Source organism: Phyllobates terribilis, unplaced genomic scaffold (assembly GCF_046119375.1).
Source record: "Phyllobates terribilis strain yellow unplaced genomic scaffold, ASM4611937v1 Scaffold_8__6_contigs__length_399053987, whole genome shotgun sequence".
In the NCBI taxonomy this organism is placed as follows: Eukaryota; Metazoa; Chordata; class Amphibia; order Anura; family Dendrobatidae; genus Phyllobates; species Phyllobates terribilis.
Window position 1 is genome coordinate 365,004,662 of NW_027362768.1, and position 15,068 is coordinate 365,019,729.

Genomic DNA, 15,068 nt, shown 5'->3' on the forward strand with positions numbered 1-15,068 from the left:
ACCGGAGGCTCTGACATTTTATGTGGCGTAGCCCCTCGCTACACCCGCTAGGAAGGCACCACATAGGGTCAGGGAAACTGGCGCCAAGTTTACCAAGAGGAGACCCGAGGCAGCCGGACAGAAGTGTTGGTAAGAAAGGCCAGACAAAGGACACACAAAGGGGGTCCTGTGAAGTGCTCCAAAGTTATCTGGGAGTTGTCTGAGCCCCTCACCTGGTGAGCACAGTACGACGTGGGCAGCCGTTACCTGCAGACGTGGTCTGGATAATAAGAACTGTGAGTAAAGGCCCTGAACTGCATCACTGACTCCATGTCGTTACTGCTGCTGCCCTGCACCATCACACCCATCCTCCGCATACACTGCCCTGAGGCTATACTCCTCCCGTGGGGAGTTATGCTACGCTCTGCTGCACCCACAACACCAGCCTCAGCGGTCTGCCCTGGAGCGGCGGTTCACTCTGACCGCAATCCACGGGTGGCGTAGTCGGACATTTAAACATCAAAACCACATAAATAGTTTCGCCACTGGTTTGACCGCCCTGAGCCACGGAACCGGGTCGCTGCCACAGAGACTACAACCACCAGCATCCACCAAAAAGGGTCCGGCTCCGGGTGTCCCAAGGCCCAGGGGGCGCGTCAGAACATTTTCATCACCTTTCACAATCACCAATGGGACAAGGCAGTGATGTCCTCTGTCCCCTCTCTTATACATCCTAGTGACGGAGCACCTGCTCTCATCAATTCGCCATAACCCCAATATTAGGTGGATTGAGGTGGGAGGCACCGAGTACAAGTGCTCTCTATTTGCTGATGATGTCCTAGTATATATCACTCAATCACATATATCCATCCATGCTGTTATGGCTGAAATAGATCACTTTGTTACATGGTAAAATTTTAAAATCAATGCAGCGAAGTCTGAGGCCCTCGATGTCTCCCTCCCCAAATCCATATAGGATTCCATCCAGTCCAACTTTCCCTTTGCCTGGCCCTCACAGGGTATCAAATACTTAGGAATTCCTATTCATAGAGACCTCTCCCATCTATGTTATCTTAATTTTGGGCCCTTTATTGAACAACTCCATACAGACCACGGTTGGCAAGTTAGAACTGTAAGATTCACTACGTGAACCACTGGTGTTTTGTGGAAAAGCACATGTACACTGCGTTCCAAATTATTATACAAAAAGTGTTTAGGAGTGATAAGGGAAGAATTTGTTTGTCAGTTAAACTCATTGATGGTGATGTGTGTCAGGGCTCTTTATATCACTGTAAGCAATTGCAGACACCTGTGCTAATTAGTTTGGCAGGTGTGTCCAATGAAAGGCAAGACTACTTAAGAAGGCTCTCTCACATTATTAAGCAGCCTACATTTTCTGCCAAAATGGGAAAGAAAAAGGATGTGTTGGCTGCTGAGAAGCAACAAATTGTGGAGTGTTTAGGTCAAGGCATGACTACAATCAACATTGTGCGATGATCAGGATGAAGTGTCTTGGCAATCAAGAAGTATGTAGCTGATTCACAGTACACACGTGTGCGTGCTGATAAGGGCAAATTGAGGACTCTTTCCTACAGGCAATTACGTCAGGTTGAAAGAGCAGCGGCAAAAAAGCCTTGTCATAGCAGCAGACAAGTTTTTGAAGCTGCTTGTGCCTCCAACGTCCCCCGAACAACAAGATGCAGGGTCCTTCAGAGGTTTGCAGCTGTGCATGCGCCATCCTGTCGACCTCCTCTATCCACTTCACACAAGCAGAAACGGCTCCAGTGGGCCAAACATTACATGAAGACTGATTTCAAAACTGTTTTGTTCACGGATGAGTGCCGTGCAGCGCTCGATGGTCCAGATGGATGGAGTGGAGGATGGCTGGTTGATGGACACCCCACGCAAACACGGCTACAGCGCCAACAAGGAGGAGGTGGAGTAATGTTTTGGGCTGGAATCATGGGGAGAGAGATTGTCGGCCCCTTTAGGATCCCTGAAGGCGCTAAAGATGAACTCCATAATGTATGTGGATTTTCTCAAACAGCACTTCCTGCCATGGTTCAAGAAGAAGAACCGTGTATTTCACAGCAAGATCATTTTTCTGCATGATAATGCACCATCTCATGCTGCACATAAAACATCTGCATCTCTGGCTGATATGGGCATAAAAGGGGACAAACTTATGGTGTGACCCCCATGCTCCCCTGACCTCTACCCCATTCAGAACCTTTGGAGCATCATTAAAAGGAGTGTCTATGATGGCGGGAGGCAGTTCACATCTAAGCAACAGCTCTGGGAGGGTATTCTGTCCTCATGCAAAACAATTGAAGCAGAAACCATCCAAAACCTGACAAATTCAATGGACGAGAGAGTTCAGAAGCTCCTTTCGAACAAGGGGTCCTATGTGAAAATGTAACATCACCTAGAATAAAGTTTTGAGTTGAAAACTGTTTGATTTCAGTTTCTAACAACCTGCTAATGCTTATAATTTCAAAAATGACCATTTTTTTGGTCTTTATTAAAATGAAAAGGTTGATCGAAAAGTTTGGGGGATCTAAGAGTGTGGCAACCCAGTAGTCATGATTACTTCGAATTCTGACAATATGAGGGTCATGCTGCAGGTAGTGCAGCAAGAAGGCACTTATGTGCCTTGCGCATCTTGGAGCCCCAAAATTATTTTCCGGGCTAGATGCAGCTAAAAATTATTTTTAATTTTAAATCTGGTGAAGCTTTAGTATAGATGGCCTAATAGGATCAGTGCTGCACACTGCTACAAAGCCCAAATTATTTTCCAGTCAAGATACAGATAAACATGATTAGTAATTTGAAAGCTTAAAACGGTTGGTAGGGTGATTTTAACCAATCATCAAGCTTTTACTCTCCCCAGGATGACACAGGGGTAGAAAAGTCGTTTCGGATCCATGATTTGTTCATCTTTATGAACGTGAGTCTGTCTACATTATCAGTGGAGAGCCGCGTGCGCTTATCTGTCAGCACACCACCGTGCACCACTGGTATTTTGTGGAAAAGCACATGTAAGATTCTGCAACAGTCTCTGCTGATACTCCTGCATGCGTGCATCCCTTTCTATGGCAGGAATAATTTCTGCAAATTTACTTTTGTACCGGGGATCTAACAGTGTGGCAACCCAGTAGTCAGGATTATTTCTAATTCTCACAATTCGAGGGTCATGTTGCAGGTAGTGCAGCAAGAAGGCACTCATGTGTGTTGCGCATCCAGGAGCACCAAGTCCCTGTTGTGTTGGTGGCGAGGTAACAATCATGCTTCCTTCCTCTGTCCTCTCCCCCCAACCTCGCACAACAGAAATGTGATCAAGGTCTCCCTCATCTGATGAGTCTTCCATCAGTTCGTCCTCCACTTCTTCCTGGGCTCCTGCACCTTCCTCACTAGTTTGGCTGCTACCATGCGCCCTGGTAAAACCATCTCCCCCACCCTCACATGCCTGCCGCCTTGGTGCTGCCGACCGTCTGGACCTTGCAGATGTTAGCCCTTCCGCATACAACTCCTCCTCCTCTACTTCCTCCACCTCCTCTTGTGCCACCACCTGACTCCGAATTCTGTTTAACATGTGCTCCAGCATGTAAATCACCGGAATAGTCATGCTGATAATGGCATCGTCAGCACTAAACATCTTCGTCGCCATTTCAAAACTGTGCAGAAGGGTGCATAGGTCCCTGATCTGAGACCACTCCTCCAGCGTGATTTGCCCCACCTCTGAATCTCGTTGGCCCAGGCTATACGTCAGAACGTATTGCACCAGGGCTTGTCGGTGCTGCCACAGTCGCTGCAACATGTGCAGAGTTGAATTCCACCGGGTAGGCACATCGCATTTTAGCCGGTGAAGTGGCAGGCCCAACGACTTCTGTAGAGATGTAAGTCGCTGAGCTGCGGGATGCGAACGGCGGAAGTGAGCACACAGCGACCGTGCCCTCTGCAGAAGGCCATCTAGTCTGGGATAGTGGGCTAAAAATTGCTGGACAACCAGGTTCAACACGTGAGCCATACAAGGCACGTGTGTGACATTGCCCCGGCGAAGGGCCGCACCCAGGTTTGCAGCATTGTCGCACACGGCCTTCCCTGGTTTCAGGTCCAGTGGAGACAACCATTCATGAAATTGGTTCTCCAGAGCTGACCACAACTCCTCAGCTGTGTGACTCACATTTCCCAGACATTTCAATGTAAAAACCGCCTGATGACGTTGAGCCCTACTGCCAGCATAGTAAGGAGGTGTGCAGGATCCCTTCTCCGCAGTTAGAAAGCTTGTGGCATGACCAGACAGGCTTTGGGTGCAGGTGGAAGACCGAGAGGAGGTTGAGGAGGCAGAAGCAGTGGAGGAACTTTGACATAAAGAGGATTGACGAACAACTCGTGGGGACGGCAAGACTTGGACAGCAGCCCCTTGTCCTGCTGTCACCATAGTTACCCAGTGCCCAGTCAGCGACATGTAACGCCCCTGTCCATGCCTACTCGTCCAAGTGTCTGTGGTGAAATGCACCCTGTCACACACAGAGTTTCTCAAAGAAGCGGTGATGTTGTGTGCGACATGCTGGTGGAGCGCAGGCACACCTTTCTTTGAGAAGTAGTGCTGACTGGGCATCTGGTACTGGGGCACTGCGACGGACATAAGGTCTCGAAAATCCTCTGTGTCCACCAGGCGGAAAGGCAGCATTTCTGTAGCCAAGAGCTTGCAGATGGTGAAATTCAACCTCTTAGCTTTCTCATGGCTAGGAGGAAATGGTCTTTTACTTGTCCACATCTGAGGGACCGAGGGCTGGCTATTGTGCTTAGACGGGGTTGATAAGGGTGTCCCCGGCAAACTGCCGGTCTGTGAGGAAGATGCAGGCGGACATGTTAGGTTGCCTTGATCCAAAGGTGGTGCTATCGATGTCGGACAGCGCTCAACACCAGCTGGTGTTACCACCTCCAAAGAAAATGATGACCTGCCAATCACGCTGGCTGTTGCGGGTAAAGAGGTGGCAGGTCTGCGCCCCAAAACAGGTGTGACTGCTGTCCCCCCAGTCACAGAGGATGAAGAGGCCGCGGATGCACAAGATATGGCAGACGGTGATTGGCCCGGCCGGCTAGGCCGCATTGTAGCACACTGAGCTTCCCACTGCAACTTATGCTTCATGTCCATGTGCCGGTTCATGCATGAAGTACTCAAACTATGTATTTTTTGGCCTCTACTTAGCTTTTGCTGACAAATGTTACAGATAACACGAGTTGGGTCATCTTTATCGATCTGAAAAAATGCCCAGGCTATGCAAGGCTTAGCACCCATGCGACCTGAAGAGCCACCACGACTTGTGGTGAGAGGCAGAGTTGTGTTTGAGGATGCAGTTGTTCACGTGCTTCCAGTACTACGTCTCTGTCCAGGAAGGCGCAACCTGACCTCGTCGTCACTAGCATCTTCCTCCACCTCCTCTGCTGACCTCATCTCTTGGCTGACTGTGGGTTGACAGTAAGTGGGATCTCCGACCTCATCATCATCACCCTGTGCGTTATCACACCCGTCGTCCTCAGAGCCAACCTGTTCCTGCCCTGACAAAAAACTAAAGTTGTCGCTCCAATCAGGTATTTGAGTCTTATCATCGTCTTCCTCATTGTCTCCACCAACAGGAGTTACAGTTTGGGAATGAGGGTCTACATTATGGTCAGAACCTTCTGCGTCTGGTCCTGGATCCGACTCATAAAGATTCTGGGCATCAGTGCAGATCATTTCCTCGTCTGGATTCACAGAAGCGCTGGAGTCGACCTCTGATTCCCAGGCTATAGTATGAGTAAACAGCTCTGCAGACTCAACCATCTGTTCTACCTCATACTCAGACGGGCAGCTGGAGATTTGGGAGCTGTGAGGAAGCAAGTGCGATTTGGGTGACACCTTTGAGGACTGGAGTATTTGTGATGTTGAAGTTGATGTGGAGGAGAGCCCACTTAAAGGAGCACTTGATATCCGTTGAAGCACCTGCTGTTTTTGTGCCTCATCTGGAATTTGTAGCGATTGGCGTGGCCGTAAGAAAGGGATCTTATCACATTGTCCGCTAAAAGAAGTAGACATTTTAGTTTGGCTGGAAGATGGTCTTTCTTCTGCACCTACCCCACGGACACAACCTTTTTTCCCCTTCCCAACACGCCTATTCCCCTTTCCACCAGCAGCAGGCCTTTTTCCACTCATTTTGGTGGTTAACTAATTCACAACTCTGGAGTTGTTTGCACAAAAAAACAATGGATGGTAACCGAGCAGAGCTGAGTGGCCAAACTGTGGTATTAGGCCAAAACTATTGGCTGGGTTAGATGCAGAAAAAAATTATTTTGAATTTGCAACCTGATGGAGGTCAGTATAGATGGACTAATACAAATAGTCCCACACACTGCTAGAAGCCCAAATATTTTTTCAGAGGTACTGTAGATGCAGATAAAAATTATTTTTAATTTGCAACCTGATGGAGGTCAGTATAGATGGACTAATAGACCAAGTCCCACACACTGCTAGAAGCCCAAATATTTTTTCAGAGCTAGATGCAGAAAAAAAATATTTTTAATTTGCAACCTGATGGAGGTCAGTATAGATGGACTAATAGACCAAGTCCCACACACCGCTAGAAGCCCAACTATTTTTTCAGAGCTAGATGCAGAAAAAAATTATATTCAATTTGCAACCTGCTGGAGGTCAGTATAGAAGGACTAATAGAACAAGTCCCACACACTGCTAGAAGCCCAAATATTTTTTCAGAGCTAGATGCAGAAAAAAATTATTTTTAATTTGCAACCTGATGGAGGTCAGTATAGATGGACTAATAGACCAAGTCCCACACACCGCTAGAAGCCCAAATATTTTTTCAGAGCTAGATGCAGAAAAAAATTATATTCAATTTGCAACCTGCTGGAGGTCAGTATAGAAGGACTAATAGAACAAGTCCCACACACTGCTAGAAGCCCAAATATTTTTTCAGAGCTAAATGAAGAAAAAAATTATTTTTAGTTTGCAACCTGATGGAGGTCAGTATAGATGGACTAATAGACCAAGTCCCACACACTGCTAGAAGCCCAAATATTTTTTCAGAGCTAGATGCAGAAAAAAATTATTTTTAATTTGCAACCTGATGGAGGTCAGTATAGATGGACTAATAGACCAAGTCCCACACACTGCTAGAAGCCCAAATATTTTTTCAGAGCTAGATGCAGAAAAAAATTATTTTTAATTTGCAACCTGATGGAGGTCAGTATAGATGGACTAATAGACCAAGTCCCACACACCGCTAGAAGCCCAACTATTTTTTCAGAGCTAGATGCAGAAAAAAATTATATTCAATTTGCAACCTGCTGGAGGTCAGTATAGAAGGACTAATAGAACAAGTCCCACACACTGCTAGAAGCCCAAATATTTTTTCAGAGCTAAATGAAGAAAAAAATTATTTTTAATTTGCAACCTGATGGAGGTCAGTATAGATGGACTAATAGACCAAGTCCCACACACTGCTAGAAGCCCAAATATTTTTTCAGAGCTAGATGCAGAAAAAAATTATATTCAGTTTGCAACCTGATGGAGGTCAGTATAGATGGACTAATAGAATGATGCTATGCCCAAAAGATTTTACTTCACTAGGTGCAGTAAAAAAATTGGTATTCTATACACAGGTGTTATATCTTGCAACACAGATAGGCTACTCCACTGACTAACACACTCTGCAATAGGCCAAAAAGGGTTAGCTTTGCTAGATTCAGCCAAATGCTGTGAAAAAAACTTGCACAGCACTGGCACAGACCTGCCTGGCAAAAACTGATAGGAACTCATGTAACCTAGTCCTGAAAAGGACTCCAATTACAATTAGTCTTTACTCCCACAACCTATCTATTTAAGAGCACAGACCTCCCTGATAAAAGTCGTAGGAAATGCTGTAACCTAGTCCTTAAAAGGACTGCAATCACAACTATTCCCTACTCCCAAGCTATCTGTATATTTGTGCGAAAATTGGCTTGAAATTAACAAGGTATAGCGCACACAGCAACAGCGGTGCCGTCTAACACGCAGCTGCAGCAGTGAGAAAATGGTGGCGACGGGGAAAATGGCTTGGTCTTATAGGGCAAGGACATGTGACATACACTGCCAATGACACATGCCCTTGCTTGTGTGAAAAAAAGCACTTCGCTCCGTGTGTGCGCTGCTGATAGGCTGACAGATTGCACCTCCCCACTGCAAATGCGGGAAAGAGAAAAAAAAATGGAGATCTTCATTGTTCCTGCAGAGATCCATCCCCTGCCCCTCCGCCCACCCCGCTGTACACTCAAACTGCGTATTAACATTAATTTTCATCATTACTGAGAAAAAATCCAGTTATGATTTTGGTGCACGAACAGTTATCGAACATAACCTCGAACAGCCGAATTTTTCTCAAATTGTTCGTGTTCGCCGAACGGCTCGAACACCGCCCAAAACAGCTCGAATTTGAGATTGGCGAACAGTTCGAGTAGAACAACGCTCATCTCTAGTCACTGGGTGTGAGGTGCAGGGAGAAGGCCAGAGAAAGGACACACAGAAGGGGGTCCTGCTAAGTACTCCGGAGCTATCTGGGGGTGGACTGAGCCCCTCACTGAGTACGCACAGCACGGGTGAGATAGCTCTGGTACCTGTAATCTGGACTGCAACAACTGTGAGTAAAGATCTTGGGACTGCATCACACGGACTCTGTGTTCATTACTGACTCCCTGCGCTACAACCACCATCATCCACCCACACTGCCCTGAAGCTACACTCTTCCTGTGGTGAGTAATAATACCATTGCAGCAAAACCACCAGCTTCAGAGGACTGTTCCGCTGCGGCGGCCCCTTTGGCCGCACTCCACAGGTGGCGTAGTCGGACATTATAAAATCCATATATACAAATTACCGTTGGATTGACCGCCCTGGGTCACGGACCGGGTCACCACCACAGTGACTACAACCCCCAGCGTCTACCGGCCCGGCTCCGGGTACCCCACGGCCCAGGGGGCGCGTCAACTTCATAGGTCCCTGATCTGAGACCACTCCTGCTGTGTGATTTGCCCCACCTCTGGATCTCGTTGGCCCAGGCTATACGTCAGAAACTATTGCACCAGGGCTTGTCGGTGCTGCCACAGTCGCTGCAACATGTGCAGAGTTGAATTCCACCGTGTCGGCACATCGCATTTCAGCCGGTGAACTGGCAGGCCCAACGACTTCTGTAGAAATGTAAGTCGTTGAGCTGCGGGATGCGAACGGCGGAAGTGAGCACACAGCGACCGTGCCCTCTGCAGAAGGCCATCTAGTCCGGGATAGTGGGCTAAAAATTTATGGACAACCAGGTTCAACACGTGAGCCATACAAGGCACGTGTGTAACATTGCCCCGGCGAAGGGCCGCACCCAGGTTTGCAGCATTGTCGCACACGGCCTTCCCTGGTTGCAGCTCCAGTTGAGACAACCATTCATGAAACTGGGTCTCCAGAGCTGACCACAAGTCCTCAGCTGTGTGACTCACATTTCCCAGACATTTCAAAGTAAACACTGATGCCGTTGAGCCCTGCTGCCAGCATAGAAAGGAGGTGCGCAGTTAGAAAGCAGGTGGCATTACCAGACAGGCTTTGGGTGCAGGTGGAGGACCGAGAGGAGGTTGAGGAGGCAGAAACAGTGGAGGAACTTCTAGATAAAGAGGATTGACGTACAACTCGCGGGGACGGCAAGACTTGGACAGCAGCCCCTTGTCCTGCTGTCACCATAGTTACCCAGTGCCCTGTCAGCGACATGTAACGCCCCTGTCCATGCCTACTCGTCCAAGTGTCTGTGGTGAAATGCACCCTGTCACACACAGAGTTTCTCAAAGAAGCGGTGATGTTGTGTGCGACATGCTGGTAGAGCGCAGGCACACCTTTCTTTGAGAAGTAGTGCCGACTGGGCATCTGGTACTGGGGCACTGCGACGGACATAAGGTCTCAAAAATCCACTGTGTCCTCCAGGCGGAAAGGCAGCATTTCTGTAGCCAACAGCTTGCAGATGGTGAAATTCAACCTCTTAGCTTTCTCATGGCTAGGAGGAAATGGTCTTTTACTTGTCCACATCTGAGGGACCGAGGGCTGGCTGTTGTGCTTTGACGGGGTTGAGTAGGGTGTCCCTTGCAAACTGCCGGTCTGTGAGGAAGATGCAGGCGGACATGTTAGGTTGCCTTGATCCAAAGGTGGTGCTTTCGATGTCAGAGAGCTCTCAACACCAGCAGGTGTTTCCACTTCCCAATGAACTGACGACCTGCCAATCACACTGGCTGTTGCAGGTAAAGAGGTGGCAGGTCTGCGTCCAAAAACATCTGTGACTGCTGTCCCCCCAGTCACAGAGGATGAATAGGCCACGGATGCACAAGATGGGGCAGACGGTGGTTGGCCCAGCCTGCTAGGCCGCATTGTAGCACAGTGAGCTTCCCACTGCAACTTATGCTTCATATCCATGTGACGGTACATGCATGAAGTACTCAAACTATGGATTTTTTGGCCTCTACTTAGCTTTTGGTGACAAATATTACAGATAACACGAGTTGGGTCATCCTTATCGATCTGAATAAATGCCCAGGCTATGCAAGGCTTAGAGCCCATGCGACCTGAAGAGCCACTACGACTTGTGGTCAGAGGCGGAGTTGTGGTTGAGGATGCAGTTGTTGACGTGCTTCCAGTACTCCGTCTCTGTCCAGGAAGGCGCAACCTAACCTCGTCGTCAATAGCATCTGTGACGCCCCGCTGCGCTTGGTATCACAGATCCTAGAAGAGAGTATTGATGGAATCCTCCACAAGAGGCCCCCATAAACATTCACACATCTCCACCTTCCACCTCAGACCAGCAGAGGGAGCCCGTTAGGGATATAAATAGGGAAGGTGGAGCTAGGCAGTTCAGTTCCTCTGAAGAGTTCCTGCAGTAGAGAAGCCTAAGAGAGGTCAGTCTGCAGTGGAGCTCAGTCTAGTCTAGAGAACTCAGTTAATAGTTCAGCAGTGGAGCACGAGGCTCCTGCTAGCTAGATTCAGGGAGCCCAGATAGAGCTTAAGGTGTGCCGGCGTCATAAGATCGGTGAAGCGCGGCAAGCTGCCGTTAGTGTGTATAGCCTATTGAGGGCCCGAGTAGGCTGAAGGCGAGTGGCGAGTTAGTACATAAGGGGCAGAGGAGCTTAACCAGCTCACCCCGAAGCATTTACCGGACACCGGATCCGAGCTTACTGGGATCTTTATGACCCAGTAAGGCATAACCGGAATCCCTGGAGAACTACAAGTCCCAGGATCGCTAAGGTGCTGATACGTAACAGAGCCAGGAGACGCTTAGGCCCCGCATACTGGGAGCGTGAACTTCAAGAGAAGGCCCTACCACAAGGTCAGCCAGCGCAGGACAGAGACAAAGTTAGGCCTAGCTCCAGGCAGGTCAGAAACTTACTGCGCAGAGGCAAGAAACAGGAGGCCCTACACCCGCTCATTGGGGAGGATCCTGATATGCACCCTTCACCCTACAGTGCTCCAGGATGTGCCTGAATTTCCTCCAGTAAAAGGTACTGAAGTGACTACCGTGTCCGTTTCCGTTCTTGCTCTGACCCAGCTGGGTCTCGCCTGTCCTGCATTCCCCCTGCATACGCTGCCCTGAGACCTAGCTCCACCTGTGGGGAGCTATACCATCGAGCTGCCTTATCACGGGCCTCAGTGGACTGCTGCAGCGCTGGTGCTTCTCACCAGATACCACAGGTGGTGTCACAAACTCTTATAAAATTAACAATTATCCACCCTTTTAAAGAGTGACCCCAGGGTACGGGCCAGGGAGCCGACCACCGCGACATCCCAAAGGCCAGGCAAAGGCTCGGGTGACCTCATCGACTGGCTGACTGTGGGTTGACAGTAAGTGGGATCTCCAACCTTGTCATCATCACCCTGTGTGTTATCACACCCGTCGTCCTCAAAGCCAACCTCTTCCTGCCCTGACCGAAAAGTCAAGTTGTCGCTCCAATCAGGTATTTGAGTCTCATCATCGTCTTCATCATTGTCTCCACCAACAGGAGTTACAGTTTGGGAACGAGGGTCTACATTATGCTCAGAACCTTCTTCATCTGGTCCTGGATCCGACTTATAAAGATTCTGGGCATCAGTGCAGATTATTTCCTCGTCTGGATTAACAGAAGCTCTGGAGCAGCCCTCCATTTCCCAGGCTATAGTATGAGTAAACAGCTCTGCAGACTCAACCATCTGTGTTACCCCATACTCAGACGGGCAGCTGGAGACTTGGGAGCTGTGAGGAAGCAAGTGCGATTGGGGTGACACCTCTGAGGACTGGAGTATTTGTGATGTTGAAGTTGAGGTGGAGGAGAGCCCACTTGAAGGAGCACTTGATATCCGCTGAAGCACCTGCTGTTTTTGTGCCTCATCTGGAATTTGTAGCGATGGGCGTGTCCGTAACAAAGGGATCGTATCACATTGTCCACGAAAAGAAGTCGACATGTTAGTTTGGCTGGAAGATGGTCTTTCTTCTGCAGATGTTACTCCCCCCCCACCGCGGGGGGCTCGACCCACCAGCGGACAGGCACCAGTATTAGGAGAGGGGGGCTGGCCGTCAGGGTCCACCGCGGCTCTGGCACAAACCCGGCGACACGGAGGTGGCACGGGCAGGAACGGACTGGCCGTGTCGGCTTCTCACTTTTTGGATTTTAGAAGGGCATGACATGCCTATATCTGTGTCTCCCCCTCCTTTTACTCCTCCACCTCTTTTATTTTCGCATGACTATATGTACTTGTCACTTTTCCATGTGTTAGTTATGTCTTCTGAGCAGTTTGTCAGCTTTTGGACACCTTTGAAGGTGTTTTCTCTGTGTTTCTATGTGTTTTTGTTTGCCTGCCATTGGTTTTAACGGTGTTTGAAGGTGTTCGACGAACAGCTCGACGAACAGTTCGGCGAACACACGGGTGTTCGACGAACCGAACCGAACTCGAACACTACGGGGGTGGCTCAACACTACACACGACCATGCCGGGATGTAGGTTCAGCGGTCTCAGCCACAGATCTGCCTGCTCTTTCACAGCTGTCCACAACTCACAAGCAGTGTGAGGTTTATCACCTAAGCTTATGAGTTTCAGCACAGCCTGTTGCCTGGCGGAGGCAGTACTGCAATGCTTCTAGCTTGTAACTGAAGTGGTGATATCTGAGATGGAGGCTGAATATGAGGAAGAGGAGGAGGAGGATGCGCAGGAGCTGTACACTGTGGGGGCAACTCTGACTGACATAGGGCCTGCAATCCTCAGTGTGGGGAGGATGTGTTCCGTCCCAAGGTCCGACTGGGTCCCGGCTTCCACTATGTTTACCCAGTGTGCCGTCAGAGAGATGTACCGTCCTTGGCCACAAGCACTTGTCCACGTGTCCGTTGTCAGGTGGACTCTCCCAGTAACTGCGTTGTTGAGGGCACGGCAGATGCTTTGGGACACGTGCTTGTGTAGTGCGGGGATGGCACACCGGGCAAAATAGTGTCGGCTGGGGACCGAGTACCGAGCCACCGCCATAAGATTGCGGAAGGATTCCGTCTCCACCAGCCTAAAAGGCAGCATTTCCAACGCAAGCAGTCGTGAAATGTGCGAATTTAGGACTGTGGCCTGTGGGGCGTTAGCTGCGAATTTCTGCTTTCGTTCAAAGGTCTGGGATATGGACAATTGAACGCTGCGGTGGGATGTGGACGTGGACGTTGATGCTGTTTCTTGAGAAACTGCCATAACAAGTGAAGACTGAGAGGAGCGGGCATCTTTACATGCAGTATGGACAGGGGATTGCCTTGCACACACAACAGGGGGTTCTATTGCACGCACAACAGTGGAAGAAGCAGTGGTGACACCCGCTGACACTGGTCGTGGACCCTGGGTTTCACCCCACAAAGTCGGGTGCTTTGCTGCCATGTGCCTGATCATGCTGGTGGTGGTCAGGCTGGTAGTTTTGTCACCCCTGCTGATGCTGGCATGGCAGGTGGAACATATGGCCTTTTTGGGGTTATCAGCAGAGTCTTTAAAAAAATTCCAGACTCTGGAAGACCTACCGCTTGTACTGGCAACGTCCCTCGTGTTGGTGTTACGGGGAACGGTTGCCTGCCTTCTGTCTGCGGCCACCACACTGCTTCTTGCTGCCTGTTGGGGTACTCTGCCTCCCTCCCCCTGTGTGCTGCTGGCCTCACTCTGCATGTCCTCCTTCCACGTTGGGTCAGTTACTAGATCATCCACCACCTCCTCCTCTTCCACTTGCGCACCACAATCCTCCTCCTCACTTCCTGGCAATTGTGTCTCGTCATTGTCCACCTCTTGTGACAGATTGCCAACGTCGACTTCCTGTGGCCGTGGCTGTTCAAATATTTGGGCATCGCAACATGGGATCTCCTCTTCCACCACTTCAAGCGTATCAGGCGAGGGGCCCAAATATGGAAATGGACCAGTGAACAGCTCTTCAGAGTTTCCAAGTGTGGGATCACTTGCTGTCTGACGACACTCGGCATGGTGGGAGGAAGGAGCATCAGGGTGAGGAGGAGTATGCGGTCGAGACTCACGGCTACTAAGAGTTGACCGTGTGGAAGACAGACCGGAGGTGGTGGTGCCCAGGTAACTGGAAGTATTATCTGCTATCCAATTAATAACCTGTTCACACTGATCAGTTCTCAATACTGGTGTTGTTCTGTGCTTCCCTAGTAATTCGGTCAAGAAGTGGGAGCGAGAAGATGTGGCTGGTGGTTATGGCACATTTTCACCTTGGCCACGGCCCCGTCCTCTGCACGAACCATCACCAGAACGTCCACTTCCACATCCCTTGCCGCGCGCCTTGCCCATTGTAAATGAAGTAAAATAGCTTACACTTGCACTATCAATGGAAAAAGGGTAATAAAGAGTAGATTAGAACCGTGGAAGAGGAAAACCACAGTTATTGTTTACTGGGGTATACCACACTTTTTTAAATAGAGATATTTGCGGCTGAACAGTGAGCGACACACTCAAACTGCTTTTTTTTAGATACCAAAGGCCCAAAACTGGATAGTACAGCGATTTGACCCGTGGAACTGCGAAACCACAC